This window comes from Gadus morhua, chromosome 21, assembly GCF_902167405.1.
Source record: "Gadus morhua chromosome 21, gadMor3.0, whole genome shotgun sequence".
In the NCBI taxonomy this organism is placed as follows: domain Eukaryota; kingdom Metazoa; phylum Chordata; class Actinopteri; order Gadiformes; family Gadidae; genus Gadus; species Gadus morhua.
Genome location: NC_044068.1, coordinates 5,546,928 through 5,553,744, shown reverse-complemented (window position 1 = coordinate 5,553,744; position 6,817 = coordinate 5,546,928).

Below are 6,817 nucleotides of genomic sequence, written 5' to 3'. Positions count from 1 at the left end.
GGTGTTGCCACCAACACCCAGTTTGTAACATTATCCCGCTAATGCAATTGGTGATAGATAGTGACTCAAGGACATTTATTTATATGGAAATCTTTGACGTTACCCCTTTAACATTGGATATAATCCCTCTGGGCTGCGACTCTTTGATTCAAAGTAACAGGCCTGGAAAAGTGCTGTCTCAATGACTAAAAATGTATATGGTTACTTATTTCTCTTATCGCTCCCCTTCTCACCTACAGTGGAACAAACCCTCCAACAGAATTCCATTTTCCTCGTATCCTTTCCATGGCAACCTAATCTGTCTGTATACATGCCATTATTTAAATAAATTCTAGGCTAAGTGTATATGTGTGTGTGTGTGTGTCTGATGTGTTTTTGATGTTTCTGTGTGTGTGTGTGTGTGTGTGTGTGTGTGTGTGATGTGTGTATGTGTTTGTGTGTGGGATGTGTGTGTGTGTGTGATGTGTGTTTGATTTTTGTGTGTGTGTGTGTGTGTGTGGGATGTGTGTGTGTGTGATGCGCGTACGTGTGTGTCGTGCACGTGTTTGCGTGTGTACGTTCGCTCCTGTGTGCATGTGAAGGTGTGAACGTGTATGGGCACTCGTGTGCTCGTCTGTGTGTGTGTGTGTGTTAACCCTCAGTCTCAGTCTCCCGTTCCCTTGCGGGATGGCCCGAGACCTGCCTGCCGTCTGCCCGCGGGCTCCGTGGCAGAGCACTTCCTGCGGGCGCTGACAGCTGTTGTGTGTTCTTACACACGGCCCACGTCGGTCATCACAGCGGGACCCCGGTCACCACGGAGGCGGACGCTGTGATCACCAGACGGGTGTTCAGCCTTCACACCGGATCCACAGGCCCCGTGTACTGCCTACACACGCATACACACGTATGCACACGTATACACATGCACACACACACACACACACATACACACGCATACACTTAAACACACAGTCACGTACACATGCATACACATTTATACACAAGCACACACACACACACACACACACACACCTGTATCCGCATACACACACACATACACACACACGCTTACACATGCATACACACACATGCTTACACACGCAAACACACGCATACACAGACATACACACATGTGCATACACGCATAAAGGCGCACAAGGTTACACACACAGGCACACAGACGTTTTCACACGCTCACACACACCCACACACACACACACACACACACTTCCTACGTGTGCCAGCAATACAGCTTCCACCACCCCCACTCCCACCATCACCACCACCACCCCCACCCCCACCCCCACCATCACCACCACCACCGTCCCACTAGCTCACGGGACAGGGTCTACTATATACCCCTGCCTGAGAGGACAGAGAATGGAGAGAGAATGGGTATTATGACAGAGAGAGAGAGTGAGAGGGAGAGAGACAGAAAGAGAGAAAGAAGAAAAGCAGACAGGGTATTATGTGTGGGGAAGAGAGAGAGAGAGAGGGAGGGAGAGAGAGAAAGAGAGAGAGAGAGAGAGAGAGAGAGAGAGAGAGAGAGAGAGAGAGAGAGAGAGAGAGAGAGAGAGAATGAGAGAGGGGGGAGCAAGAGCGAGAGAAAGCGTGCGCGAGAGAAAGATATAGAGAAAGAGACAGAGACAGAGAGAGAGAGAAGAAAAGCAGACAGGGTATTATGAGGGGGAGAGGATGAGAGCACTGAAGGCATTTGGAGTCTTTATGTGCTCGGCTAAGCCTACCGGCTACGGTCCCAATCCGATTGGTCGATACGGGCAGGCGTGTAAATGAAATGCAAAGGAGAAAGACCCGACTTCCCTTTTTGCACATTTTTCCTGCAGGTCTCTTTTCATACCCCATCTCTGGTCTTCCTCTAGCGCGCTCTCGTCTCCCTTTAATCAGTCGGTCCTCCATACGAGGCGACGCAGCCACTCACTATCGCTGCCCTGATGGCTCAGCCGCCACAACGACCCTCTCTCTTTCTTCTGTTTCTCTTCTCTTCCTACTCCTATTCTCTCTCTCTCTCTCTCTCTTTTTGCAACTCGCATTTTTTTCTCTCTCTTCTCTTCTTACTCCTATACTCTCTCTCTCTCTCTTTCTCTCTCCCTCTCCCTCTCCCTCTCCCTCTCTCTCTCTCACTCTCACTCTCACTCACTCTCCCTCTCCCTCTCTCTGTTTATCTCTCTCTCTCTCTCTCTCTCTCTCCCTCTCCCTCTCCCTCTCTCTCCTTGCCGTGAGTGCTGAACTCTGCATTTCTCCATTGCTGTGTTTTTAATCCCCAGTGGGCCTTTTAATTTACCCTCTGCGGGGAGTTGGTATACTCTGCACACACACACACACACACACACACACACACACACACACACACACACACACACACACACACACACACACACACACACACACACCCCCTGCATCGTCCTTATCTGACGTGCGGGCTGGACGGCCGTGTGTCCGTCACCACCGACTCCCCACCGTACCAGATCGACTCCTTCAGAACTCAGAACATGTGGTCGAGGACCCCCCCCCTCCACCCACCCCCCCCCCCCCCACACACACACACACGGCCCAAACCTCCCACCCACTCCCCTTCTCTCCCAGGATAGTGGGGGGAGGGGTTGTGCTGACACCACACTCACCCCGGGGGGGCGAGTGGTGCTAATGGGACCACTGACTGACTGCAACCCCCCCCCCCCCTACCCCACCAGCCCCTCCCCCCACACAAGATTTAAACGGCTGATTTATATATTTATTAGAGCGTTTAATCAGTGGCTGGTGTTTTTTAATGGAGACGGCTTGTGATGACAGACAGACAGACGCATGCACAGGGGGCACTGACGACAGCTTTCTAAGTGCAGACAAATGCCCGGCCTCTGTCCTGGATTAAATACACCCCCCCCCCCCCCCCCCCCACACCCCCACCACCACCGCCACCGCCACCCCCACCACCACCCCCATCACAACCACCGCCAGCGCAGCCAGTAATCCCTCTAGCGCTGCCAAATTGGGCTTTCCTGCTCCTTTTGCTCAATCTGAGGCAGCAGAGAACGTGGAGGAGAGTGACAGGGAGGGACAGCGAGCCACCGAGTGACAATTATCTGTCAACGCCGAAAAAAAGAAACAAAATGGCCGACTTTGACCGTGATTCGGGTCAGGCTGAATTTAGCTTCTTCAGGGTGGGTTTGTCTTTGAGAATGCCTATCGTCCTGTGCATTCTAGGGTGGAATAGAAGGGAAATGACACAATCCCAAAACTGCCTTTTTTTTTTTTTACCGCCGGTTTGCGTTTGGGAATTGTATAAATGACGGCTCTGAAACATGCTTGGGTGAATCTTTAACACTAATTTGACACACTATAAAACAACTGAAGTATTTTATTGATAGGAGCCTTGCTGGTGATGGGTGATTATATGGCCATGAACCATCACCAACGTCTCCATCTTTGTCGTTCATACAAACACTGCCCCCTGCAGACCACAAAACAAAGACAGAAGCACTTTGCTCAACCAAAAGTCGTCAAATGTGTTTATCGTGGTTCGCACTAATGAGCACAAGCGCAAAAATCAAGCGCAAACTACTCTATCGTGAATGAAAAAAAGTAACCTATAGAGGCAGTACGGCGTAGGACCTGAGCCGTGGTGGCCTCTACACAGAAGTAATAACTCAACGTTGAATCCACAGTGCCGTTGAACAGTTCTGATCGCTCCGTGGAGCCTCGGAACAATATGATGATGCAAGCTTTTATTGTGTCGGTTGTGTGGAACGCAAGCATGGAAAGGCCGAATACGAACAACACAATTTCTCCAAAACAAGGGTTTAAGCTGATGCTTGCTTTGCTGTGAAATCCCCAGCAAGCAGGGAAGCATTTGCTAATGAACATCTGTGGCATCGGTACACTATGGCTGCAATTGTTACTAAGCAAAATACTTTTTAATGTGTGTGTTTGTTTGTGTGTGGTTGGAGAATTTAGTTTCACTGACAAACACTCTCTCGCTCTCTCTCTCTCCCCCTCTCGTTCACACACACACACACACACACACACACACACACACACACACACACACACACACACACACACACACACACACACACACACACACACGACACACACACACACAACCTCCTCCTCCTCTTCTTCATCGTCTTTCTTCATTCCCTATCCTCTTCTCTCCCATCCCATCAGCCCCCCCCCCCCCCCCATTCCTCCTCTCCCCCACCCTCCCCCCTCCCAGCACCTCCCCCGTTGTGAGCGCTCCTCTCGCCCCCCCACAGCCCTGCCAAGCTGACAGTTCCAAGCTCCGTGGCAAATGAAGTCTCGCTCGCATTACAATCGCGCGCGACAGATTCCATTAGCGCTATCTGAAATTGAGAGCGCGGGGAGCGGAGAGAGAGAGAGAGAGAGAGAGAGAGAGAGAGAGAGAGAGAGAGAGAGAGAGAGAGAGAGAGAGAGAGAGCGAAAGAGAGAGAGAGAGAGAGAGAGAGAGAGAGAGAGAGAGAGAGAGAGAGAGAGAGAGAGAGAAAGAGAGAGAGAGAGAGAGAGAGAAAGAGAGAAAGAGAAAGAGAGAGAGAGAGAGAGAGAGAGAGAGAGAGAGAGAGAGAGAGAGAGAGAGAGAGAGAGCGGGGGGCGCGAGGCGAGCGGCGCGCGCGGTTATCGGCGGCGGAGGGTGAAACTCCGGTCCCCGCTAAAAGCACCGCCGACGTCACTTAATCCGTCCCGGGCCGGGCGGCAGCATTTGGAGCTGAGAGACACACATTTTAACACGCGAGGCGACACACCGCGATGGCGCAGAGGCACGCACACACGCGCCCCCCGTAACGCAAGAGACAAAAAAGGGGGGAAGTATGACAATTGCATGTGTATAGATAGAAAGTAGGGTATAGCTTTACACACTGACACCACAAGAACACACACACACACACACACACACACACACACACACACACACACACACACACACACACACACACACACACACACACACACACACACACACACACACACACAGCCAAACACACATACACACGCACATCGACCCACATACACCTCTGTTCTTTAAACCATTCAACAACAAAGACCCAACATTCTCATCTGAAGAAAAATATAAATGATGAAACCAGAGGAAAAAAGGACATCTCTCTCTCTCTCTCTCTGGGCTGACAGGTCGGCACGGTGTCTCCGGATTTGTAGCATGTCAGTTAGCATGAGGTGGAACTATCGCCTCCTCTCTGATCACCGTACCACCCAGCACTCCTACACACACACTGACGTGGACACACACTTACGCGTGCACACACACACACACAAACACACACCGGACACTTATGCTCGCACACACACACACACACACACTCACACACCTGACCCTCACCACTCTCCCACGCACACACACACACACACACACTCTCCCCCTCTCACACACATAGTGCATCGCAAGCACATCCCCACTCGACCTCCCACCCCCCCCCCCACCCTGCCTCCCCCCCACCCCCCCTCTGCACCCCCCCCCCCAGCCCAGGATCCTCATCCACAGAGCTATTAACCCCTGACACATAATTCCGAGGGTGCACGAGGCGAGGGAGTGATATTAGGTGTGGGGGTGGGTGCGTGTGTGAGTATGTGTGCGTGTGTGTGTGTGTGCGCGTGTGTGTGTGTGTGTGTGGGGTAATCTTAATGTAGTTGCTCTTTTCATACAAGATCACTTAATTTAAGTAGAGCCAGAACACTTTGATGTCTGCCGTCTCCATGACTCGGGCTCTTATGCGTACACTCTCCACCCCACCCACCCCGTCTCATTTGCTGTGCGCGCCCCCACTCTGCGGCCCCCTGATAAGGTGTAATGAGAAATTCCGCTTTTACACCCCCCCCCCCCCCCCCCCCCCCCATCTCTCTCTCTCTCTCTCTCGCCCTCCCTCGCTCTCTCACTCTTCCTTTAATTTCCAATAACTTGTACCTATCATCGAGGCTAATTGCCCCCCCCTTGCCGCCATCTTCTGAGGCCGTCGCGGAGGGGGGGCTCGCTTTAATCCGGGGGGGGGGGGGGGGGGAGGGGAGAAGCTAACGACTGCGACCCCCGACCGGCGATACTTCATGGTGGCACCCATTGAAAAAAAAAAAAGATGAGAAGAAGAACAACACATCAGGGTGACGCTGATAAGGAAATCAGAAAACGAGTTCAGCGGCGACGGTGTCGTCGGGGAGAAAGAAAGAGAAAAGAAAATCATCAAAAACGTCGGTTGCCTCGGAGCGGCTTCTCCCCGCCCGCCGTGGACGGTATATATTTACCCCCTAATGACGAAAATAACCGCTGTCATTAGTTGTCATTTACATGGATTATGATGGTATGTCCTGCGGGCAGGTATTGGTCACACTCTGGGAACACAGACGGGAATGCTGAGATACATGTCAGGAAGGGGGAATGAGCCGAGGGATCCTAATAATGGGAACATTAGGCTAATGTTAGGCTAACATTAAGATACAATTAGGATAATATTAGGCTAAAATGGGGCTAATATCAGCCTAACATTAGGCAAAAATTAGGCTAGACTTAGGGTAAAATTTGGCTGATATGGGGCTAAAAGTAGGCTAATATTAGGTTAATATTAGGATGCTAAAAGTATTCGTCCAGTATTACTTTTAGCAAGGCTGTATTAGCCAACATAGCAGCTAGGAGAGTGAGCACTAGCAGAGAGCATGTGGTCAGGTTTGGCCCTCCGTCTACCCAAACACATTTCCGATCTCCACGGCCTACTTTGTGTGAGCTGTTTACGTCAGTTAGGATTAGCGAGGAGAGGTAGAAGAGCCCGAGGAGAAGGAGAACAACAACAACGACAAGAAA